The sequence below is a fragment of the Gorilla gorilla genome, chromosome 21, assembly GCF_029281585.2.
Source record: "Gorilla gorilla gorilla isolate KB3781 chromosome 21, NHGRI_mGorGor1-v2.1_pri, whole genome shotgun sequence".
NCBI lineage: Eukaryota > Metazoa > Chordata > Mammalia > Primates > Hominidae > Gorilla > Gorilla gorilla.
In genome coordinates, this window is record NC_073245.2 from 73,033,946 (window position 1) to 73,061,353 (window position 27,408).

A 27,408-nucleotide genomic window follows, 5' to 3' on the forward strand; every position below is an offset into this window, starting at 1 on the left:
GTTTGGAACAGGAAGGAATTCCTCGTAGACGGGATGGTTGTGAGCGGGACAGAAACTCCACCACAAGGGTTCTGGGGGTACTACAGGGACTAAAGGAAGCAGTGTGATCAGTGTGAAAGCAGCAAGGCCATGATTTATTTCTTGGGCGTGTGGTTTTCTCCCGAGGCCTCTGCTTGTTTATTTTACCCAGCATCGGTGCCAAAGGAGATTTCCCCAAAGGGAAAAGTACTGCAGTGGTCGACGCATTATAGTCCTTTCCCGTTTGCAAGCTCTCCCACACATTCCTTCTTCTGTTCCCAAATCACAGGAGACGACGAGAAAGAGAACAGACCACCTGTCCAGATAATTTGCCTTTGGAGTCTGCAGGGCTGGTGAAGGCATCCTGAGATGGGGGAGGCCCCTGGGGACCTCCACAGTCAGGGCTCCCACCTCCTCTCCCACACCGCTCTGCCTCATGCCCTGGGTTGCCTGTCTGACTGTCTCAAGACTGGGGGTTCTCCGGTGAGCAGATGGCTGCTTAGCGTAAGTAGAACAACATATTTTTAAAATAATATTTAACAGAAGGGAAGAAGGAGGCCTTACCGCAGTCAAACCACCCTTCCTAGCTTGAATCCAATGCATCCTCCCATAGTGTAAAGGCCGCCCCCACACTCTCTCGTGACAACCGTGGGGTGTGGGGTGCGGGGTGTGTTGCTAAATTCAAAGACAGGAAAGCAGCTTGGGTGCATCTTTAGAAGCGTGAGCACCCCCAGTATCCACTCTAGATATTTCTCCAGATCCTCCTTCCTCAGGCACCTTTCCCTGCCTGTCCATTTACTTTTATTATTAAATTTTCCATCATTCTACTCTTTGGACCCTTTCCTTTATATGGTCTTTTATTCTCTCTAATTTTGAGCCTTATTCTTCAGCTACTAAGTTCCTTACACATGATATTATTTATTTCTCACTCTGCGTGTCAGCCCCTCCTCTCCCTCATTCAGAATCTTTCCCCGTTGACTTCTTTGTCACTCCAGGCTCTAGGTAGAGGAAGTGGCTGAATTTCCAAATGAATCGTTTCCATGATAAAAAGGGAGGACCTCTCCACACATTTTGCATTTCTGTTCACATTTTTTTTAAAACAAAGAAGAAAGAAAATAAAGACAACTCACCAAATTCAGCCACTTACTTAATTTGTGTTTTCTTTAAGCAAATCACATTCATATTCTAAAATAAGTGATGTCAAAAAGAGATTATATACCATTACCTTAAGTGGCAAAGCAGTTAGTATCCCTTTGCCATGAGGAGAAAGTAAATGTAAAACTAAATCCAGTGGACAAGAGCTATTGATACGATGAAATCCCAGCTCCATGAGGTGACTCGAAGAAGCCTCTGAGCCCCTGGGCTCCTGGTTAAAAGGAAGAATTATCCAGTGCTAAAAAGTAATGGAAGCATCACAGACACCAGGCTGGAACTTTCTTCTTGTGGTAATCGCAGTCCTTTCTCTGTGTGATTGATTTGAATTTCAAACCTCGTCTGTGTACAGGGAAGGCCTTCTCTGGCTTGTCTTCTCCCTCTGAGACCAGCTGGGAACCGACCCTGAGTCATGGATGTTTGTTGCTGGAAAGGTCTTCAGCTGCCCCCTAATCCCTTCATTTCACACTTGGAGTAACTAGGGCTCAGAGAGGTTAAGTGTCCTTTTGGCGGTCTCACAGCTTGTTAGTGTTGGAGGCCAGCTTGCAGCTGAGGAGCGGGTTTCTCAACCCTGACTTCCCCACGTGCAAATGACAATGGCTTAGGCTTCAGGAGTGTAGGGACTTTTTGGGGCACCATGTTAGCGTCTCATTTTTCAAAAGGCTAGGCTCTCAGTGCTGTCTGTCATTTTCAGCAAAGGTGAGAGCTGCGTTTGCATAAAACCAGGTCTCCGATTCTGCATTTTGACCCACAGGGGCAAGACTGAGCCTCCGTCTGGAGGTGCAGCCACCACCAGGCTACAGTTTCAAGGTTTTCTGAGATTTCCTGAGCACTTCCAACCAGTTTATCGCCTCATTTAATAAGGAAGAAGGAGCAATTCAAAACCATCACATCCCCATTATTCAAAGTCTCTCTAGCCTGGACTGGTGCAGCTCAGGACCCTAGCAACCCGATGATATTGGATATGAAAACCCCAGCAATTTATAAACTGTCAAGCTTAATACAAGGTCTTTGTGCTAATGGGATTGTATTGACTCGAGCATTATCAGAAGAAGAGGTTGATGAAATGCTAGGACGAAAAGAAGACACGACACACATTTTGGGTGCATCTCCCAGGCCCTATAAATTTGGGTATTGAATTGGAAGCATAGCAGTTCATTGGCCATGACCACAGCTCACCGTGGCCATGCCCAGCTATGCTCACTGTGCACAGCAAGGAGAAATTTGAGATTTCTCGTCCTGATGCAGGCAGGAAGCATGAGCGTGTACGGTGTGTGTTCTTCCCACACCCATGTCCCTGGACCCTTGCCAGGTCCCCTTTCTCTCCTATTCCCTCCCACGTGAAGCTCCAGCGGCCAGCTCTATTTTGCGCCAGATGCAGACCCAATGCTGTGAGGACACTCTGCTCAGCGAAAGGTCGCTCAGCGCTCAGGAGGCCACGTGTAGGAGCCAGTAAAAAGGGCGAATGTGCATTTGCCTTCCTCCTTCTCCTTTTCAAACAGCTCCCTAACCACCTAGCAGGCCTGGCTCTGCCTTCACACAGGAAAAGTCCATTCTGGCTTTCCAAGGCCCTCAGGCAGCCACAGCCCTACATGGCCTCATTCCAGCAGGAAGTGTCAAAGAAATTCTGCCCTGGGACATCTCACTTCTTTCCTGATAATGGGCCAGCACTGTCCTTCCTCCCGTTCTCAGGTCTGAGGGGCAGACACCATGCTGTGGTGACAGCGTGTTCCCTTGATGGAAAGGCCACCAGAACCACCGGTAGTCCAGCTGGACACTGCGGAGCCCTGGGACCACGCCCGCTGCCTCCCTCCAGACTCCTTACGTGAATAAATGAAGCCCACTTGGATGAAGACTTTTGATTAATGAAGCAAGATTCTTGTTGCTCACAGTCCCAAGCATAGCAAGCCGAGATGCTGTGCAGACCTCAGACCAGCGCAACCATCCACGTGGCATGTGCTGTCTTCATGGCTCACATCTCAGCTGTGGCTCACATCTTCATGGCTCACATCTCGTGGCCCCACAACTTGTGCCATCATGTTGCACGTGAGTGCTGAGTTGAGCAAATAGCATCTTCTGCCTCAGTGGTCCCTGTCCCCCAGTGAGACATGGCTGTGCTTTGGTTCCCACTCACCATCGGTTTTGGACCTAGAAATCAGTTTCTGAAATGCCACATCCTGGTGCTGTTGGGTAAAAACATGCACAGGAAAATCAAGCTACTGAAGGTCTGAGTACACCTGACAACGTGCACAGATTTCGCTGTCCTTCTGGGTCCATCTCCTCCAATAGGACCACGAGAGCCTCCCACACCTGATGCTGGGGCGTGGCCTTTGGACGGCACCTTCCTGGTCTCTAGGACTGAGAGTCCATATATCAGTCAGGCAGGAAGATGGGGTCAGAAGGCTGTGGCAACTCGAGAGAGATCTGCCAGGTTTCTGTGAAGATGGCGCTGCTGGCTCCGCATTTAGGAAGGACAGGATGGGAAGGGCCTCTGTGAAAAACAGAACTGGACAGACTCATGGTTTCCAGTGGAGTTTGCAGTGTTGATGAGAACTCAGAACTGGCTCAACAGTTCCCTCTCTTAAAAACTTTCTTTTCTTACTAATATTTCAGAAATGTTAGTACCAAAAAGCCTATAATTTCATCAGAAAATATTAAGAAATGTTAACGACATGTAAGTCAGGAGAGAGAGCTATCTTTCCATATGAAAGCTCTCCACGAGAGACAGTAAGAACACTGATCTCTTCCAGTTTCTTCTTGTATATGTCACACATTGAAGCCTCATGGGGCCCCAGGTGGCAGCAAGACTCCTGACAACAGGGTAAAGATCCTCACCTCTTGTTGGTTGGCCCAGAGTCTTTAACAATTTTGGTTAAAAAATGTAGAGTTAGGCCGGGCACAGTGGCTCATGCCTGTAATCCCAGCACTTTGGGAGGCCGAGGCGGGCGGATTATGAGGTGAGGAGATCAAGACCACCCTGGTCAACATGGTGAAACCCCCGTCTCTACTAAAATAAAAAAATTAGCTGGGGTGCCTGTAATCCCACCTACTCGGGATGCTGAAGGAGGGGAATCACTTGAACCCAGGAGGTGGAGGTTGCAGTGAGCTGGGATTGCGCCACTGCACTCCAGCCTGGCAACAGAGCAAGATTCTGTCTCAAATAAAAAAAATGTAGAGTTTAGAAATTAATTTGTATTATAGAAAGAGTTTTCATTGTGTGTGGATTTGACCAAGGATTAAATTCTGTACCCCTTTTCACTTCACAGGTCTACGCCATGTGCCTGGCTTTTTCCAGCCACATCGAATTGATCATCTCCTAATGACCACATGGCTCAGAACCTCACAGCACCTGCTTCTGGGGGCCTCTTTCTCCCAAGTCCTCCCAGGGACTTGGCAGCTTCATCTCTAAGGCCTGCAGAGGCTGTGGCTATGGCTGTCCATTGTTCTCGCTCCTTGGCTTCAGTTCAGAGCCATCAAATCCCTGCAGCTCGCACACTGGAACATTCATATTTTGGATAAGGTAAGTTGAAAAATAATTTACTAAAAGTCAGTGCATCATCTTTGTAACATTTTTCAGCATCTTGACAAAAGTGAGAAGTCATTCTCAATGATAAAGATAGTTTTGCCAGTTATTTTTTCCCCAAGATTCTAAAAATATTATTTTTTATTTAGGAAACTGGTTAATAAACACTAATTCTGGTGAAAGAAAATGCATGCTGCTACGTAATTCATTAAATCCCACTGGCCCTCTGCACACCCCGCCATTCAGAAATGTTTACATGCCGAGCAAACGATTTTCAGTGTAATTAAAGAAATGAATTGTGGCTGGAGATTGCAGGACTCTGATCACCAAACTTTCCAGCCACCTTTTTTTTTTTTTTTTTTGAGACGGAGTCTTGCTCTGTCGCCCAGGCTGGAGTGCAGCGGCGCAATCTCGGCTCATTGCAAGCTCCGCCTCCGTGGTTCACACCATTCTCCTGCCTCAGACTCCTGAGTAGCTGGGACTATAGGCGCCCGCCACCACGCCCAGCTAATTTTTTTGTATTTTTAGTAGAGACGAGGGGTTTCACTGCGTTCGCCAGGATGGTCTCAATTTCCTGACCTCGTAATCCGCCCGCCTCGGCCTCCCAAAGTGCTGGGATTACAGGCGTGAGCCACCGCGCCCGGCCCTTTCCAGCCCCCTCTTACCTTATTATTGGTTTTATATTCAAATGTCACCCTGGGAGTGGCACAGGGAGGGAGGGAGCCCACAGCATGGGAAGCTTCAAGAGATCCCGGCATTTGGAGAAGGTGGGTGAGCCTGGAGTTCACCTGGAGAGATTTTTACTTTCTTCCACTTCTGGAAACAGTGCCCATTTTTTTTTTTTTTTTTTTTTTGGTGGGTTTTGTTGTGTTTTGGTATTTTTTTAAGCAGTCAACAAAACAGCTTCTAGAAAATGGAAAACCCAGAGTGTGATCTACCAGGAGCTCCTGGTTTCAACCAGTTCTTTGTTTACCTGCTGGGCCTGTGATATGAAGAAACATCATGGCTTCAACGGCAGCCTTGGAAATGAACTTCATTGAAAGGGAATGCACACTGAGGTTTATGATTGCTGCTATGAAAAGAGTGCACATCCTTTCCTTCGAAACACAAGTAGGTAAGAGCCACATGTTACTGTGTCAGGGCAGTATTTTAGGGATAAAGACAAATTAGAACTATTTTAGTCTTCACTAGCATATACACACAAACACACATATATAGTTTCACCATTGATGGAATAATATGCAGCAGATAAAATGAATAAATTAGAGCTAAATACATCTAAATTCATAAATCTCAAAAACATAACGGTATAGTGGTGAGTGAAAGTAACATGTTTTGGAAGGGTATATGAAACATGATCAAATTACAATTTTTTAAAAACACAGGATAATACTATGTATCATTACTGGTCACATGCATGTGTAGTAGAAATATGAAAACATGAATCAAAGGATATCACCAAGTTTGAGAGGTGGAAAGTAGAATGGGCACAGATCTGAGATGTTTTCCATAAAGAATTATTTTCTCTCTGTACCATTCTATTTCTTTAAAAATATCTGAAGGAAAATGAAAAAAAATTAATATTTGCTAAGTTGTGGTTTCAGGTCCATGGGTCTTTTTGACATTATTATCCATACTTTTCTTTATATTAATCTTTCATATAATCAGTGGGGCAAATTTCTGTCTAAGAAAAAAGGGATCCAATTGACTTTTATTTAACTCTTTGGAATAAAAATACGAAGCCAGATCAACCTGTAAGAATGTGAATCAATTCCCATCTCAGATTCCTCATCACAAAGGCCTAAAGATCATGGGAGTGGGGAAAAGGTTGCACAAAAGGACACGATTTGTTCACTTCATACAAGTGTTCTTTGAAAATAGAAGCATAAGTAAAATCTTTTTTAAAAGAATTTTTTTGTTTTAATTTCAACTACTTTTTCAGTGCTGTGAATGTTCCATATGAAATGCTTTTCATGGTAGAAATTTCTTTTTTTATTGTATATATTTATGGTAAACATGATGTTTTGAGATATACATATATGTAAACATATGTGTATATATATCTCACTAGATATATGTTACTATACATTTAATGAAATTATTACCATGGTCAAGCAAATTAACAAAGCCATCATCTCTTATAGTTACTTGTGTGTGTAAGAGACAGGTAAGAGCATCTAAAATCTATTCTCTTACCAAATTTCCAGTAAAACACGATATTATTAACTGCAGTCGTCATGCTGGATGTTAGAGATCTAGACTTATTCATCATATATGACTGCAACTTTGTACCCATGACCTACATCTTCCCATTTTCCCCCCATCCTAACTCTGGTAACCATCATTTTACTTTCTGTTTCTATGTATTTGACTCTTTTTAGACTCCACTTATAACTGAGTTTCCTGCAATATTTTTTCTTTTTGTGCCTGGCTTATTTCAGTTGGCATAATGTCCTACAGTTTCACCTATGTTGTCGCAAATGGCAGGATCTTGTTTTCTAAGGCTGAATAGTATTCCATTACACACACACACGCACACACACACAGCAATTTATCCATTTACTTAGGTTGTTTTCATATCTTGGCTATTGTCCATGATGCTGCTGTGAGCATGGGAGCACAGATACCTTCATATGGTGCTGATTTCATTGCCTTTGGATGCATATCTCAAAGAGGGATTGCTGGACCGTAAGGTAATTAGCTCTAGTTTTAATTTTTTGAGGAAACTCCATACTGTTTTCCATGATGTCTGCATCAATTTACATTCCCACCAGCAGTGGATGGTGGCTCCTTTTCTCCAGACCATCAGCAACACTCATCATTTCTTGTCTTTTTGATAATAGGCATTCGAACAGTTGTGAGGTGATATCTTATTGTAGTTTTGATTTGCATGTCTCTGATGTTTTCTGATGTTTCTCTGATGTTGAGCACCTTTTTGTAAGCTTGTAGGCTGCTCGTATGTATTCTTTGGAGAAATGTCTATATAGATCTGTTGCTCATTTTTAAGGAGGTTTTGGGGTTTTTTGGTATTAAGTTGTAGCAGTTCCTTATACAATTTGGATAGCAACTCCTCATCAGATAGATGGCTCACAAATATTTTCTCACAATCTGTAACCTGCCTTTGATTTTGTTGATTGTTTCCTTTGTTGTGAAGAAGCTTTTAAGTTTGATATAGTCCCATCTGTTTATTTTTGTTTTTTGTTAGTACTGTAAGTGCTAGCAAGAACAGACAGACAAGAAAAAGAAATATAAGGAAACTAAATTGGAAAGGAAGAAGTAAAATTATCTCTATTTGCAGATGACTTCGTTCTACATGTAGAAAACCCTAAAGACCACCCACACCCACACACAAGTGTGTATGCACGTGCATACGCATGTGCATGCACACACACAGATACACACCCACACACCCCTGTTAGAAATAAGAAGTGAATTCAGTAATATTGCAGGATACAAAATCAACATACAAAAATCAATTGCATTTTTTTACATTAATAATGACCTATCTGAAAAGAAAATCGAGAAAATAATCCCATTTATGATAACATCAGAAAGCATAAAATACTTAGAAATAAATTTAACCAAGGAAGTGAAATATTTGTACACTGAGAACTATAAAACATCGATGAAATAAATTGAAGAAGACACGAATAAATAAACAGATGTCCAGTGTTAATGGACTGGAAGAATTCATATAGTTAAAATGTCCATACTACCCAAAGCAATCTACAGATTTAATGCAATCCTTATCAAAATTTTCTTTACAGGACTAGAAAAAAAACACTCTAAAATTCATACGGAACCACAGAAGACCCTGAATAGCCAAAGCAAGCTTGAGAAAAAAGATTTAAAAGAAAAGCTGGAGACATCACAGCTCTTAGGTCAAATTATACTACAAAACTATGGTAATCAAAACACTAAGGTACTGGCATAAAAACAGATACGTAGACAAATGGAACAAAACAGATAGCCCAGAAATAAGCCCAACCATACATGGTCAACTAGTTTTCCACAAAGGCACCAAAGAATCATAATGAGGACAGGATGGCCTCTCCAATAAATGACCTTGAGAAAACTGTATATCCGCATGCCAAAAAAAAAAAAGGAAATTGGACCCTTATCTTCCGACATGCACAAAAATCAACTCAAGATGGACTAAAGACCTAAATGTAACACCTGAAACCATAAAAGTCCTAAAGGAAAACACACAGGAAAAACTCCATGACATTGGCCTTGGCAGTGATGTTTTGGATATTTCAAGTTAACTCGTCATTCACTGACTCCACATAAAATCCATCCCTCAAATATTCTCAGAACCTATCACCAAGACTGTGATCATTTCTTTGGAATGCTTTAAAGTTAATTAGGAAAAATAAAACTGGGTTTTACCTTTGAAAAACTTTCTAACTGTACTGATGTGCTCAAATAGATGGACACATGAATGAAAAATCCAGATTTGTTCTTTCCATGTGGTCTAGGTCCCTCCATATGTTTCTCTGGATTTTGCCATTCACTGAATGCACACGAACACTGAATTTACTCTCTATTGCTGTGTAACAAGTTATTTTAAAATGTATTGGATTAAAACAACAAATATCATTTTTGCAGCTTCTGTGGATCAGGAATCATGAAGCAGCTTAGTCGGGTATTTCAGGCTCAGGGCCTCTCATGAGGTTGCACTGTAGATGTGAGCCAAGGCTGCCGTCATCTGAAGACTGGACTAGGGATGGAAGCTCTGCATTTGGGATCATACTCATGGCTGTGGCCCGGAGGCCTCATTTTTTCACCCTCCGTGGGGCTGCTGCCAACAGTGCCTCCCTAGAAGGAATGACCCAAGAAGGAGAAAGAAAGACCAAACTAGAAACCACCGTGTCTTTCATAACCCAATATCAGGAATGAAGAAGCACCTCTTTTGTGTTCTTTTGGTCTCACAGACCAACCCTGGTACCATGTGGAAGGAAATTACACAAGAGTGTGACTGTCAGGACTTGAGGATCACTGGGGCACCTGGAGGCTGGAGTCTACAGGTACTTTATGGCGAGTCATGGCGATGGTGAGGAAGCAGCTACTTTCATCACACGTAAAAACTGATACACAAAACACACAAACAGAGAGAAGCCCTATATTTCTGCTTCTCCTTCGGGGTGAATAGCAGCCACCATTGACCCTACCAGAGAGATGTTCTTTATTTTTTTATTGCTGGCTGGATCTTAGGCAAAATAAGCCTCTCCTGTTTCCCCAGTTGAGGACAATCGAGAAAGGCTTATGTTTGCCAAAGAATATCTCATGCTAGCAACAAAACTTTTAAGGAAATAATTACAGAAAGCACACAACACCCTACAGTGAGCAGAACACAGCCCCTTCCCTCCACCCGCCTGCCGCTCAACACCCTACAGTGCGCAGGACAGCTCCTTCCCTCCACCCGCCTCCCCACTACAGAGAATGATCCAGCCCAATGCCAAAAGCACTGAAGCCGGGAACCCTGACTGAGATCTCGGCTTCAATGCTCCTTCCCCAGAGACCTTTCTGTCCCTGATCTTTCTGAGGAGTATACCCCCTTTTCATGGCCCTCAAAACCCCTCCCTGTGGCATTTGTTTTAGTTAACAATTCTACACTTATGCATGTGAATTTGTGATTAGCATCCATCTCCCCCATCACAGTTATGAGGGCGAGAGCTAGTTTCCTCCCTGTTGTGCAGGGCACATAGCACAACGCCTGGCCCCGTAGTCAGGCTCACTAAATATTTGCTGAAAGTAGAAATGAATAAACAGGACTGTAGCTTCTAGGGGCTTCTGTGGGAGCCAGTATCGCCATTCATACCTGGGGATTATGGGATATTTTCACCAAAAACATGCACTTTGCACAAAGTGAAAGTCAGAGCCTGGAGCCTGTGCAAACAGTGCCTTGAGCAGCTCTACGGCGAGTGTGAGGATGCAGGCAGGGGTCCTTCAGCAGGAGCCGGGGCATCCTGCAGAACACAGGGCCGGGATCTTCAGATATGCAGCAGGGAGGGGGCTTGACACAGCCCCATGAGTTTGAGAAGCTTGAGGCATTAGGGTGAGTTTCTTGTGGTGCAGCTCGCCAGCAGTGAAGGGAAGTGGCTCTCTCTCCCCTCATGCACAGACATGCACAATGTCCAGGATCCAGGCAAAGAAGCTTCATCAAAGTTGTCTGTGTTTCGCCGCAGCCGAATAAAAGCTGTAGGCTTTTCTAAGAAGGGTTATAAAAGGGAGCAGCCATGAAGCCCGTGGACAAGTCATCAATTACAGCAATTACAGTAGCACCATAACCTTCCCAGGCTTGCTGGAGGGAGGTCGCTGTGGCCACAGGAGGTGCACCGCGGATTACAGGACTAAAGGCCTTCTCTGCTTCTTCACAGTGATCCATCTCTGCCCAGCAGCCAAGTACTGAGTTAACCTACAACGTGGTTCAGAATTAAAACATAAAATGCCAGGGCCCTCCCCCAGTTAGGAGTATTGGTTGGAAACATGTTTAGCAGTGAGTAACAGAAGTCCCAAGAAATAATGGCTAAAACAAACAAGAGTATGTGTCTTCACATAGTAAGGTATCAAGAGGTGGCTGTCACTTTAAATTCACTTTCTCATGGATGCCATCAAACACCAGGTTTATTCAGCCTTCATGCACTGCCATCACCTTCCCATCCACGGACTCTTCCGACATCTGCTGAACGTCATCACAAGGGGGCTGCCACAGCTCCACCCGTTGTATCAACATTCAGGGAAGGAGGACAGTGCCAACAATATGTCTGCTCATTTTTTTTAAGGGAGGAAAAGACTCTCCTGGAAGTCCACGGCAGCATTATGCTTACTTCTTACTTGCCAGAACTTTGTCATATGGTCAGACTTTAAAGCAGAGAGGTAAGAAAATAAATAATCCATCTTCAAGTCTCTATAGTGGATGGCATCAGAAAAGGGGGCAGGGATGCCTGTTTTATAAGTCATCTCACGTTTTCTGCTGCGTCAGCCAACTTAATAATTAATCTACATTGCCCCCCATTTACATTTTTTGCAAAGCAAAAATGGCACACTTACACCAGAACCCTAAGGGTACCATGACACCATGCAGGCTTTCATTCATTCCTTCATGCTTCCGTTCCCTTATTCATTCATTCATATCACAAATATGTGTTGGTGGCCTCCTGTATTTCAGGCCCTTGCTGTCAGTGGAATACAGCAACACACAAGACAGACGCAGTTGCCTTCCCGCTGAGGCTGGACGTCTACAAAGAAACTCTGGACAGCTATTTGCCAAGGCGATGTGCACTACAGATGAGACGCACAAATGATATGACTCATGGGTGACGCTGGGCAAACCTCGGTGGTTGAGCCCTGTTGGGTTTTCTCATAGGAGGTGAGTTGGAAGCGGAGACCTACAAGTAGGTCAGATAGGATGGTGTGAAAAGAGCCCCACCCAGCCTACAGGGACCACAGGGATAAAGAAAAGAGCAGGATAATTTCCAAGGGCTAGAATCCCAGCTTGGTTGGAGTTCAGAGCCTGAGAGCAGAATTTTCTGCAGGACAAGGCAGAAGGAACTTGCGGGAAGCTTCCCCTATCACCCCTGCTCCCCACACCTACAGAGATTAAATGAAGATATCTGTTTCTTAAGCATCTGTACCCCCACCACAGCCTCTGGAATGTGATAGGCATGTATTTGATGAATGAATGAATGAATGAATGAATGAATGAAAATGAATTTCACTCAGCTGACTCTCTCTAAATTGCAGCTTCCTGTCTGCCTCTTCTGTTGCACAGAAAACTTTGAGAACCCAGGCTAGGTTTACCATTTGTTTCTTCTGAGTCTAACACAAAAGACATGCTTATTAATAGCTGTGGAATTGATTTGAATTACATGCAAACTCCCTCAGAAAAAGACCCATGTCTAACTGATCTTTGTACCCTTCATCCTTGTACCTCAAAGCCTTGCGCATATGCGTCTTCCATGCACATTGGGTTGGGGAGGTGGTGAAAAAGAATGAAGGAAGCCACACTCAACCCGGTTTCCACACTCTCTCCTTCGCTCCTTAGCAGCCACTGGGTGCATAGGAAAGGGCAGTCTTGTTCTCCCCTAAAGCCCCTGAAGCCCTTGTTTATTTATAGCCAGATTTCTGACACAGACAGACCCCTCTGAAGAACCATTAAAATGAGTTCTGAGTAATGAACATCATACCATGTAGCAGAGACATCCCCCACTACTTCAAATTTCCTGCTAAAACATGCCAATACACTGGAAGCCAATTTATTCTAAATTACCAAACTACGCACTGCAGTTAATGAAAAGGCTATTTCTGAAGATGTGTGCGTGCACATTGATATATTCAGAAGCAAATGACACCCGTGATGGTGGATACACGTTGGTATTTCACACAACCTCATTTAAAACCTGCAAGGGACTCAGCCTAGATTAACTGCAGACTTCGGCAGTCATGAGGGATATGACTAAAAGCCCTTTGAGAGAGGAAATCCTCTTAATAATATTGCTCTGCCCTGCTGGGAAGAGATGGGGTGAGCCAGCACCTGCCCATCTCTCTTTTCTTGCCCTCTCCTCTGCCTCACTCTGACAGTGGAGGGGCTGCAGGTTGCGTCAGGTGGTGGGCTCTGTAAGGTCGACAAGAAACCTGGAAATTAAGGTGGCTGTCTTAGACCTATTTCTCTCTATCTAGGTGGGCCAGACTCAGCCTCTGTCCTTCCTGAGCCTGGGTTTCCCTTCTGAAAGCCCACAGCTAGGTCAGCAGGGCCAGCCTGGGCATCAAGTGGAGACCACAGAAGGAGCCAAGCACACACAGGCCACAGCCAAGCTCAGCCTAGCCCTGGGGCTGGAACCCTGAGTCCTGTTCCGTGGACAGCATCCGACCAGCCCTCTCCTTCCCCAGACCCAGTTGGCATCGTTGGCGTCCAAACTCCACTTCCTGATCCCAGGCCCTCAGTGCCTTCCTCTCTCTCTCACACACACACACACACACACACATACACCCTCTCTCACACACACACCCTCACTCAAACATGCATACACACACACACTCTTATACACACATTCACAGACCTGTACACACGCACGTATACACACATACACAGCTATGCACATATTCACACACACTTGTACACACATTCACACGCACATATACACACATTCACACACCTATATATACATTCACACACTTACATGCACACTTACACCTATATACATCCACACACGCCCCTATACATATATTCACACACACACCTATACACACATTCACACTTTCTCACACACACCTATGCACACATTCACTTACTCTCACACAAACACACCTACACACTCATTCGCACTTAGTCACACACACCTATACACCCATTCACCCACTCACATTTGCACACTCTCACACACACCTATACACACATTCTCACACACCTGTACACACATTCACACACACATATACACACATCCACATACACCTACACACACACTTATATATACGTTCACACACTTGCATGCACACTCACACCTATACACAGCCACACACCCCTATACATACATTCACACTCACCTATACACACATTCCCACACTTTCACACACATGCCTATGCACACATTCACACACACAAACACACCTATACACTCATTTGCACTTACTGTCACACACACCTATACACACATTCACACACACGCTTGCACACTATCTCACACACCTATCCACACATTCACACACTGTCACACACACACATACACTCCCCTTAACGTAGGCAACATTGCCCACTACCTCCCCTCTTCAGCAAAGGCAAATCCAGGTTTTGTGGGACCTAAAACTCCTAATACAACTTTTGGAGCCTTCTTTAAAAAGAAAAAATAGGCTTAAAAAGAAATGTTAATTTAAAATTGGAAAATAAGTCACAATAAATTATGGTAGCCCTTGGAGTTCGGGCTCTTTCTTCTAAGATTCCTTGGGCCTTGCTATCATGAATATGAGTCCCGATTGCATTCTGGCTTTCCCTCCCCAGCCAGGACGTTCTATGGCTCCCAGCAGCTCCAGCCCTCACAAGTCACCGGCCCTGAGGCTTCAGCTTTGTTAGCCTCGGGGTAAATCCCACTCTGTGATTCCTTCCCTGAAAGTGGACCTTGGTGGAGGTGAACCTTCCCAGATGACATTGGGCCACGCACTGCAAGGAGAACACCATTCTCTGGAGGATGTATTCCTCACACACGCACACACACACACATGCATCAGAGTGCGGTCGGGCCTCCAGATCTGGTTTCCTGCTAACCAGTTTGCAGGAAATACAGGGGATACAGAAACCATATCACGTAACACCATGGGGTTTCACTCTGCAAAATTCAGAATGCAGGAAACTCTACCGGACAAATGGCCCAGATTCCTCAATAAATAAACATCAGGAGCTGAAGTGGGGAGAAGGGAGGATGCAACAGATGAAAAGAGATGGGAGAGAGAGCAGCCAAATGCACTATGGACGTTTTAGGATCCCAGTGCAAACCAATTAAATATAAATACATAGACATTGACCAGTAGGACGTTTTAGCATTTAATGAATATTTGATTTTGGAACTTATTAACAGTGTTAGGTATGAAATTGTTGTTAGATTGTGTTAAGAAAAAGAGGCTTAATTTTTCAGAGGTGTGGACTGAAAAATTTGGGGTGAAATATAATGATATGAGGGACTTGTTTCTAAATAACCCAGTGGAGGAGGTGGCAGGAGAAAGGGAAGGGAAAGGGGAGCTAAAGATGATACCATGTCGGCCACATGTTAGTGTTGACACAGGGTGATGGACACAGGAGGCTTTATTGTGTTATTGTGTCTGTTTGAAAACTTCCATAGTAAAAATAACCCCAAAGTGAGTGCTATAGCCTCAGTTTCCCCAAAAGCAGAGATGGAGATGAAGGCATGCAGAGAGCAGTACTGAGTGATAAGGGATGGAACCAGGGACATGGGCACAAGGCCACTGCCGTGACCACAGCTCCCTCCTAGGTCCCAGTGAACCTTGTTTGGGACCTAACTAAATGCATTTCACAACAGTTTGCTGAGGAGTCTAAGGGGAGAAACACTGATTCTTCAGCTGCCTACCTGCTCAAGGGTGGCTCCGTGAGTGTTGTCTCCCAGCACTTCTAGCTCACACCTGGTGAACACCCAGGTCTGTGCAGGCATTGCACACGGCCATGAAACAAGAGGCACACTAGCGACGAAGGTTCAGAAGCTGCTCCAAACCTGAGAGCAGCTGGTCACTGCAGCAGGGTTGGAATAAGACACACTGCAGAGGAGGTATGCAGATGTGCACAGGAGTGGTGCCAGAGAGAGGCTGGAGATGAGGGCTCCAAACACAGAGTGATGCAGGGAAGTGGAACGGGAATCAGGTTCTGCTACACAGACATGGGTGCGGGGAAGTGGATCGGGATTAGAGCTCTCTGGTTACAAGTAACACAATCAGACTGTGGCTAAACTACATGAAAAAGAAAATTAAAACTGAGAGAATCAGAGGAACAGTGAAAACTCAGGAGTGGTCAGGGACCAGAGCTGTTCTGGTCGTCTAGTGGTGGAAACCTCTGGCCAGACTCCTCGGAGTATCTTCACAGGATAGGCCTGCACTAATCATTCTCCATCCTGGGCCATTCTGTGCTAGACTCACCACTCTAGGGCCCAAAGCATGGGTTGTGGGATGCAGAAATTGGCTGGGAAAGGCAGGCCAAGGGCTCATTTGTCAGAAGAAAAACTGGGTGCTGTAAATAGAGGAAAGGTAGTGGTTTTGTCGGGCAGTGTGCAGGATAAGCCCGGTGCATTCTAACAGCATTGTTAGCACAGATGAACCCCCACTTGATACAATTAGAGGAAGGGATACTTTTCAATAATGGACCTTTGGGCTCCCCTGTTTTATTTTTTATTTTTTGAATTTATAAGCTATTAGAGGAAAGTTTAAAAAGCAATATAATAGAAACCCATATCACCAAGATTAAAGGAGAAAATGCCATCATTTTACCATTCTAATGAAACAGGATAGAAAGCTAAACCCCGATTTCTGATTTCTCTCCCCTAACACTCTCTCTAAAATAGTCACTTCTGAAATCCTTGTTCATCCTTCCTTGGATTATTAGACTAACAACATATGTATGCATCCATTAACAATATCCACATTTCTTGTGTGTTTTTAATATTACCTGCGTACAACAATATTCTTTCTTTTGCAAGATACTTTTTGCATTTAGAATGCATTTGATACATATTATTGATACATGTTGATATTATTTTCACTGCTGCACAGTGTCCTGCTGTAAATAAACCCACTATTTATTTTTCCGTGACATTTCTGAAAGTCAACTTTCTTCTTCCTTTTTTATTTTACTTTGCTACTTCAAAAGGTGCTTCCAGGAACATTCTTGTGCAAGACTGTGTGAGAGTATCTCCAAGATAGACAAGTGGAAGTGAAATTCTGGGCCATAGGGGATGAACACTTGCTAAGAGGTGTTGACAAATTAGTCTTAAATGAAACTGTACTGCATTTTAAGGCATGGGAGCTCTTAGTGGCCCCATCCTTTCCAAAGCTTGTGTGGTTGGCTGAGTAATGTCTTCCAAGATGTCCAATTCCCAATCCCTGGGACTTCTGAATGCTAGCCTGTATGACAAAAGAGACTCTGAAGCTGGGATTAAGTTAAGAATCTTGAGTGGGGAGATTATCCTGGATAATCCAAATGGGTCCTTATAAGAAAGAGGCACGAGATCAGAGAAACAGAAGGTGATGTGAGGATGGAATCCAAGAGAGAGTTGAAGATGCTGTGGCTGCTGGCTTTGAAGGTGCAGGAAGGGCCATGAGCCAAGGAATGTGAGAAATGGAGCTGGAGTTGCCAGAAAAGGCAAGAACAGGGAATCTTCCTGAGAGGCTGCAGAAGGAGCCAGCTGTGCAACACCTTGACTTTAGCCCAGCGAGACTGTTTTCCAACTTCTGAGCTCCAAAACTGTAAAAGAACAAATTCGGTTTGTTTTAAGCTACTAAATTTACAGCAATTTGTTACTGCAGCAATAGGAATCTAATACAGCTTGGTATTGTCATTATTTTTCTGCCAGCCTGGTAGAAAAATGATATGCTAATGTTTTGGTTTGCATTTTCATCCTTACCAGACCAAGCATTTTTGTATCATATGTTCATTGCATATTTAGGTTTTCTACTCTAGAGAGTTCTTGTTAAAATAGTTTTGCCAGATTTTTCTCCCCTTGTTATTTTAAAAATTATTATTTTTTTCTGAATATTCTGGATATCAAACTTTATCCCTGATACATATTCCAGATACTGTCTCCCAATTTGTGAAACTGAGTTTAATCATTCAAATATTTTAAATTTTGTTGTATTCAAATGTATCACTTTTTTCTTGAGAAATTCTTTACTATCCCAATGAGTTAAAGATATTATTCTATATTTTCTTTTTAAACATTTGCCTTCCACTGTAGGACTTTAATCCATCTGGAATATATTTTTGTATATGGTGTTATGTAGGGCTCTAAATATATCTTTTTCCATATGTCTAGCCAATTGTCTCTGCACCGGTTATTACAGTCCATCCTTTCCCATTGACTTGAGATACTGCTTCTCTCATGCACAAATCCTCTACAGCTGTTGGGATTTCTACTGAGGTTAATCCTGCTTCTTTCTCACAATTGTCTTACCCATCTTTGGCCCTTTACTCTGTTATATGACTTTTAGAATCAGCTGTCAAGCTCTGTTAACTTCTGAGATTTTGTTTAGGATTGCATTAAATCTGTGCTTTATCTGGGGAGATTTCCCACCTTCCTGGTATTACTTTGCTTGCTCTTCTTTTCAGTCTCTTTGGCTGGTTTCCTTCTTATCTCCATGTCTTGCCCTCAGTGCCCCAGCAGGTCCCAGGGCTCCTTAGTTGGAACAACCATCTTCTCTCTCTATGCATAATCACCAGAGCAAGGTTCACAGATTCCGGCATGTTTCACATCACGTAGATTGCTTGTTAAACACGGATTGTAGGACCCCATCCCTGAAGCTTCTAATTCAGTAGATCGGAGGTTAGGCCCAAGAATTCGTCTAACAAATCAGTGCTGCTATTCCTGGGACCACCCTTTGAGAAGAGCTGTTCACGGAGCCTTTTTTAAAAATACCATCTATATACTGATAAATTTTTATGCTCAGCCTAAACTTCATCCACCTTCCTCTGAACTCCAAAATTCCATGTACAACTAACAATGTAGTAACTTTAATAATCACCTGAGACTTTATAGATTCCAGACCTAACTCCTCATTCCCTTCCTCCTACACCACACTCCATATACAGTTGATCAGCAAATCCTACTGGCTGTACTTTCAAATGTATCCAGAATTTGTTCTCAGTTCTCACCACCTCCACCATGACTGCCACTTGGATTATAGCAATAACCTCAAACTTGTATTATGGTTTCCACCATGGTGCTCTTTCAATTTATTGACACACAGAAGCTGTGTGAGCCATTTAAAGCCTAAGTTAGATAATCTCACTCACTTGCTTAAGAATTATCCCAAGATTCCCATCCTACTAGTGATAAAAGTCAAACTTCTTACAGTATCCAGCAGAGCACTGCCTGACTGCACCTGCCTAATTCTCTTGCCTCAAATTCCACCATTCCCACCACACACACCCACACTCCCCACTCCACCCATACTGAGATACCAGTTTGTCATCTCTCAGCACACCAAGCATGCACCTTCTCTGGGTATTGGTGTCATTTTTTCCCCCGGCTGAAATAACTTACTCCAATATCCTCCTGGCTCATGCCCTCACTTCCTGCTCAAATATCACATTATCAGGATTCATTATCCCTAAATTTTGTATAAAAAACAGAAATCCCCTCCACTCTCTCATTTCTCATCTCCCTCACTTTGCTTTATTTTTTCTCCATATGATTTATTAACATCAGGCATACTATGCATAATAGTATACGCTCCATTAAGTATGAAATTCATTCACAGAATACCACCTGACCTGTGAAAATTGCTGAATTTTATTTGTCGAATCAATTAAAAGATTAAGTCTTTTGTTCATGAACATGGTACACCTCATCATCTAGTTGAAACTTATTTTATGTCCTTACCAACCTTTTATTATTTTCTCTGTAAAGGACTTCTTTGTCTTTCATTAGTTTTATTTTTAGCTACTTCTACAGTTTTTAGTGTTGTGAATATCTTTTTAAAATATGCCATGGTCTAATTGTATTCTTTATTGTTAGGAATACAACTAATTTTTCATCATTGTTCTTGTACCTGTCTGCCTTGTTTAACTTTTTTTATTAGTTCCCATAGATTTTCTGTCAATTTTTAAAGTTTTCTGTAGACAATCACACCATCTACAATTAATGGTATTCCAGTCCTTTAGTTTTTATTCCTTTTCCTTGTTTTTCTGCATTACTAGGGCATCCAGAGTAATGATGAATAATGTGGTGATAATCAGCCTCCTTCGATTTCTATATGGAAATTAACCCCAAGATCCCAAATCAACCTGACTGCATATTACAATCATATTGGGGAACTTACAATAATGCTGATGGCTGAGCCCCATCCACACAGATACTTAATGAGACGGGACATTAATGTGGTTTAATATTTCCCTAGGCAATTCTTATTGGTAGCTAGAATTAAGAATCTCTTCCCTAGATTATAGAGATTGTACCCCTCCTCCCTTTCTTACGCCTAGATGTCACATAGCATAGGTATGCAAACTGCCTTTTCGTTCTCTCTGTTTCTTATTGCACTTGGGGAATTTGTTTCCTTTCTTGCATAATCAATTGTACATTTAAAAGCACATTTGTCATATTTAATATACCGTTTCTTGATTTTGTAGGTAATGGGATATAAAGGTATCTATGCCATCAGATGTTCCAAATCAAAAATCTCTTCACAGACTTCGTTGCATACTGTGTCTCATGACAGGCAAAGCTCTGGGCTGCTGTCTTCTTAAGCAATTATTAAAACCAGTTGAGACACTTGCTACTCTCACAGCAGCATCTCTCCAACTCCCCTGCACACTACAATAACCCAGAGAAGTTTTAAAAATCCCTATGCCAAGGCATTATGGCCCATACCATTTTAATTAGAATCCCTAATTGTGGGGGCTAAGTATAATCATTTTTCAAGCTTTCTAGGTGGTACCAGTGAGTGGACAAGTTTGAGAACCAGAGGTATACAGCATTCTGGCAGCCTCACTCAAACAGAATCTCCAGGGGTGGCACGGGGCATCATCATGTTTTACAAGCATGTCAGGTGAACATCATACATGCAAAGAGTGAGGTGGTCTCTGAGCTTCTCTGGACCACTATCTCCTTGCCAAGTTATGAGAACAAGAATCAGCATTGCAGAAATAATGCCCTCTCATTACAGCTTAACCAGGCTAGGTCGTTTCTTGGTCGTTTGATTGAACAACTGGAAAATCATTCTTTTTTTGTGCATTGGTTCATTCATTCGTTCTTTTATTCATCAAACTTTTATTGAGCTCCTACTGTGTCATAACCTACTCCCTTATTTTTTTTCAGAGAATTTTCCTCACCTAAGAATGGTTGAGTTATTAATTTGTTGGCTTCTTTTAATCTGAAGCCTCCATATTCATAGCATAATATAAAACTGGTTCAATTTCAAGCCAAATTGGGTTTTCAAATAAAGAGAGCAAAAATATGTCAGGAACCCATTCCCCTGTTTTGTATGGTAATGCCTTCTGAGTTTTAATCCAACAGATGATGTTTTCTGTGGATCTTGCTACCTGTACATAGAGGCAAGATAAAAGATAAATGGTCCTCATACATAGAGAAACAGCCCTCAGGCAACAGAGGAAAGGGCACTTTGATATGCACCACTTCCTCTTGTACACAACTACTCCAAGCATCTATTTTCACTGACTACTTTCCTGGAGTCTGACATTTCCAAAGGGGAACACAAGCATTCACTTTGTCCTCGCATATTCGACAAGATGTCTAGAAATTCACGCCCACTGCCCCTTACTGGAGCACCATAGAACTATGGCATTCCACAGCTGGCAGGCGATCATCTCATGCACACTCTCCCACTGTGAAGGGAGAAGGAGCTGAATCTCAGAGAGGAAAGCAGATGTGCCATTTTCACATAATCATCAGTGGCAGAGCTGAGATGTAGCCAGGATGGCCCACTCATCCCTTCCACCCCACTGTCAGTCAAATATTGAGGACAGTGTCAGTGCTACCAGGCAGGCAATTCATGCAATTCCTACCCACTCCTTCCAGTTCAAATAAATGTGAAAAGGCAAATAAAACCTGGCTAAGTCCATCCAAAAAGGACTTAATATGTGAGCTGTAAAGCTGTAAAGTGTGTACAAAAAGACACACTTACTATCATTCATAGTTTTTCAGACATGGTCCAGGGCAGGTTAATTTACAGAGTGCTTAAAGGCCAAAAGTTTTGTTTTAAGATGGAGAACTCATCACACATGTTTACCTTCCTTCATTTCCCAATTTTTAATGAAAATATATGTTGTTTTCTAAATAGGAAAATATCTACATCAGAGAAGGGTGCAACCCACTTATCTGAAATGTCAAGAAATTTACGAAGGATATAGGGCAAGAAAGAGAGGATGCCCTGGATGAGTCACCAAAAGAGATTGAAACACGTAATGGAGAAATAAGGGATGGGACCACATGCAGCAGCCAGGAGCAGCAGGGGTTCAGAAAGGGCAGGCAGCCCTGAGGCCAGACACCGAGTGTGGGGAAGCACACCCAAAAAGAGGATTTCATAGCTGGCTGGGACCCTGGGAGCACCTTCTCTCCACTCTCCAGCCTATAGACACAGAAGCCACCTTCGAGGAGCCGGGGAGCATCCCACCTGCAGGATGCATTTTTCCCCAAGCTCATCACCTCCTCCGCAGGAGCAATCCTAAGGCAGACCCATAACAAGGGTTTCTGACAATAGAAATATGGTTCCTCAACGTGACTGGCACCCAATGAGGTCCCACCTTGTACCCAGCTCTATCTGGGCATGAGGGAGCAGAGAACCAAAAACCACAGTCTCCACCTGAAAGCACTCATGGCCCAGCTAAAGAGATGGAGCAGGGCAAGGAATTGCAGTGCAGGAATTGGTATGGGGGACACCTTAGGAAGCTGCCAAGGGGACACCCAGCTGCATGTGAAGGCGTCCGGGAAGGGTTTTCACCGGAGGCGTCTTGAAGAAAGATGTGAGGGGTAATTTAGGTGTTAACCAGAGTTAGGGGCAGCTGTCAGAGGAAGCGGAGCCGTAGGCCGAGTGACTTTCCAGGTAGGGCAGTCAATTTTGACATTCCCAGTGCACTCTGAGCACGGGGAAAGGCAAAAGAGCAATCACATAACCCGGGAGAAAACACCCTGAGAAACTGCCCCATAAATTCAGGGATCTACATGTGGCATCGTCCTCATTTTATTCTTTACTTGGCTCACTTTATCACTAGAAAATCCAATGAGGACTTTTATGAAGACACACACATAATTAATGGGGATAACTCATTAATTTACAAGCCAGCTAATCGATAAGCAGGTTAATCTACTTAGGCATCTGAAGAATCACCGTGTAGCTCTCTATTTACACTGCTATTTAGTCTCGTTCCACGTCGTCAGCTTTTTGGTGGCTATTAAACTGACAGTGCTGGTCACCACGTAGAAAAGCTGATGGATTAATTTCTGCTAACATGATATTCTTCTGGTATATGAATAGCATATTAATGGCCCACAACCAGATGATGGCATTTCCCATCAGGAGAAAAATATATTTCATGCATTTCAAAATTTCAAATCAATCTTTCTTTTACTCTACCCATCTATTTAATTTTCCGGCTTGATTTTTTTTTTAATGTTTCAAACAAAAAGTGAAAACTAAAACTTTGGTTTTGTTAAAAATAGTTATATACTTCAGAGAGTATTTAGGCTTTTGGTTTCAAAAAGAAAAAAAAATAAAGCAACAAAATGGGATTTGGTGTCTAGAACTCCCTGTATGTTGGAGTGATTTTAGGTCAGACCCAAACTCAAGTGCCAGTGTAAATCAGACCAATAGTGAAATGAATGTACTGGGCCTATTGGTGGCTAACCAGCTGGCACTTAGCTCCTCTCAGGAAGGCCACCTTTACATGGCTTGTAGCTGTTGCTTTGTGAAAATCCATTGCAGCTTTTAAAGATTTTCAGTTTTTCAAGAGAAGCCAAACATCGGGTTTTGGCAACTCTATCAGACAGTTCTTAGTTGCAGGTAACAGAATCCAGTGGAGCTGATTTAAGCAGAAATGAATTGATTATTGGACTTTGGGTAGCATATAGCATTTCCAGGAAGACCAGGGAATCAAGCCTGGATACCATGCAGCCAAGGCAATGCCATCACAGGAACCCCTCAGCCATACTATGGAGTGTGCCAACACCTGCTGCCCTAGCAAGTCACAGCCCTCAGGACACTAGGGACCACAGCCACTGCTGAGCATCCCAGGGCCTTTCCGCTCTTGCTGGCCTCCCCATGCCAGCTCTCTCCTCACTCTCTCCTGCCCTCCAGGACGTGGAGATTGTCTGCTTGCTGGCATCAAGGTCAACTTCAGCTAGCACTGAGGTCACCTGCAGCACCAGCTACAAAAGAGTCTGGCAAATGTAGATTTTACCTTCCAGGCTCTGTCTTGCTGAAGAGCTGGTTTGAAAGAGGTTAAAGTTGGCTTGAGTAAGCCAACATCCAGTATTTGTCTCAACAACTGACAAGCAAAATTAAGGCTGTGCAATTGAAACAATATTGCTCTTTGGGCTACAATGACTCAATGGGTCAGCAGTGTCCTGCCTGTTCAGTAATAATTTGCAAGCAGAGATCTTATTTCCCGTATTCCCATGTTGCACAGCACCTCCCACGCCAAAGCAAACCAAAGCAAAGGAGCCCTTGATGAGGAGGGGCCTTCCCCCAACCTGGTCTCCCACAGGTCCTACATACGTACCCACCCCAGACACACAGAGCTGCTTCCTGCTCTCACACCAGACTGAGCTGTGCCCAGACATTTCCCCTAGCACTAACCAACTCTTTCAAAAATACATTTTTCTCTAAAAAGAACAAGTTTAAACAGAGTTGACTCATTTTAAGAACTGTTTAGAAGATAACCTTGTGTTTATTAATTATATATTTGCAGAAATTGGAGGCAGAAGGTTACCAACATTGCCTGGTGTCCAGCCAGGAGGTAGAGCATGGTGGCATCCAGAACCTTCCTCCAACTCCTGCCTGGCGTGGTTTTTATTCATCTTTGTATTCCCAAGAAACTTCTCAGTGTCTCAGGAGTGTTAGGCACTCAGTACGTGTTTGGTAGTTACATGAATGAATGCATAATGACTAAGTGAGTTAATGGATGAAGCTAATTGTCCCTCTCTTTTGTTTTTCCAGAGCTTTCCAAGGTGAAAGTGTTGGTCACTCTTTCTTCATCTCAGATTTAATCAACTAAGAAGGCTGCAAATTGAACACCAGTCCACAAAACTCAGGAGTACATGAAAAGCATTGTGCCTTATTTTTAACTAACTCAAATTCTATGTCAGTCTCCCTTTTATGCTGGATGTTGGCTCTCAATCTCAGTGGGTTCCTCATTCTGCCAGACCTGTGTCCAGTTTGGGGGCTTCACGTAGAGCCACCCCATCACAGGAGAGGGAAGCGTCTTGCTCTTGGTTGCCATCGCTCCACCCTCTTGTCTTCCGAGCTTTGATGTTCACCTTCCTTTTCACCATTCGGAAGCTTCCTGCCATGATACATTGAGACCTCAATGTTAATGCCAATTGGGGTTTGGGGTTCTCATAAACTCAGAAGTCCAGGAAAATCGCCTGCTGCCTCCCACACATGCTGAGGGCATTCTGGAATCCTACCACTTACCCGGAGCCTGCTGGCCTCAACTGTTTTGAAGTCTGTGTCTGGGCCATGCAGGTAAATGGGAAGATGCTCTGTGGCCATAAAAATACCCGAAGTCCCACCTAAAGCCGATTCAGGGTCTTCTGCATTTCATTGCTAAAATTGTTCTATGATTTCTATAGTTTTCAGCCTACAGTCAGGGGCCAGGACTTTGCACCCTTGGTAAACCTCAATCTCTTCTCCTTCCTGGCTTCTACTCCTTTCTCCCTCAATCCCAAATCAAGGCCCCTTGATTGTCTGGAGGTAGGAAAGCCTGGTTCTGGCTCATGATATAGTCTACATCATAGCCTTTGTCATCTCATGGATTCACTCAACAACCGTGTATGGATGGGGCCACCCAATATGTGCCAGGAGTTGAGGACAGGCAGGGTTATGATGATGAAATAGATAAGGGGCCCACACTCACGGACCCTGCAGGACAGTGGAGCTGTGGACACAGCATGCGAGTAAAGACCCAGTGAGCTCACCAGATAGATCATTTAAATCAGGTGATAGGACAGTGAAGGGTGGGGGCTGCATTAGTTTTGGTGGCAAGAGAAGGATTATCTTCTGAGAGGATCCACAAAGTAAAGAGGGCCGGAATGACTGGGTACAGTGAGGACCGTGGTTGAGGTAGAAGATGGAGCTCTTTATTGAGCTCTAGGGAGCCCGTCGGATGGGACCTACGGGGCTTGAGGGAGCCTATCGGATGGGACCTACGGGCTTGGCGGACTTAATTTTAAATGTGGAAGAAGCCATTGCAGAGCCTGAACCTGAGGTGTGGCATGGTTCGAGTTACTTCAAACCAAATTTATTGAAATGTCTTTGCATAAAATGCAATGCGTAGATCTTAAGAGTATAGTGCAATGAGATTTGATAAATGTATGCACCAGTGTAACAACTCCTCCAGTCAAGATAAAGAAACGTCCCTCACTATTTCCTCATGCCCCTTCATAGTCAATATCTGATCCACTCAGCCTAGGCAACAATTGATCTGCTTTTATCACCATAGATATTTGGGTATGAGTCTTTGTATGATCAGCTATTTTTATGTTGCTTGGGTAAATATTTAGGAATAGAACTGCTGAGGCCAAGGATAGAATATTTAACTTGATTGCCGACTGTTTTTCCCAAGTGGTTGTACCACGTTCTGCCTCCACCAGCATGTGTGAGTTTCCAGGGCTTCTTGTCCTTGCCAGATACCAGGTGGTTGCATGCCGTGTCCCAGTGGCTGTTGGGAATCACAGTAGCTGGGCCCAAGATGACTCTGGAGGACTTTACATTTGCCCCCATCTGTGGGTCCTCCTATGCCGGTGTTTCCCAAAGCATGGGCCATGCGCATTATTCTTCCCAAAATGATGTCATGTGGTGCATAGGAATGTCATGGAATACAATGGAATCACTCTGGAAGGAACTTTTCCCTTCTCAGGTGTTGTTTGAATGTTCCTGATGTGATCGAGGAGATTAACTGCTACTTAACATCTCTGCACCGCTTGCTAAACTCCTTGTTAAAATTATGCCTTTTATTTTGAAGGAGTTCTAGATTCACATGCGTTGTAAGAAATAACACAGAGAGATTGCATTTACTCTTCACCCAGTTTCTCCCAATGGTAACATCTTGCGGAACTATGGTGCAAAATCAAAACCAAATCTCTTTTTATAACAAAGAGAGGGTTCCCACCTCAAGCTCAGATCCTTCCCTGTGTAGCTAGAACTTAGTAACAGTGTTTTATTTTATTATATTCAGTTTCAAGGGTTACATTCTATTTATAACGAATGATACTGGTTTTCCCTTTACAATAATGATAAAGTTTTATTACTGAGTAAATTGATTTATGTTT

General features: G+C 43.4%; 1 long non-coding RNA gene across 1 annotated transcript; it reads left to right on the forward strand.

The window, feature by feature from the left end:
• On the forward strand, positions 1-27,408 carry LOC129529023 (uncharacterized). Its single transcript, XR_008674408.1, has 4 exons — positions 1-522; positions 4,437-4,690; positions 11,865-12,065; positions 25,076-27,408. It is a non-coding gene; the product is annotated as an uncharacterized lncRNA (long non-coding RNA).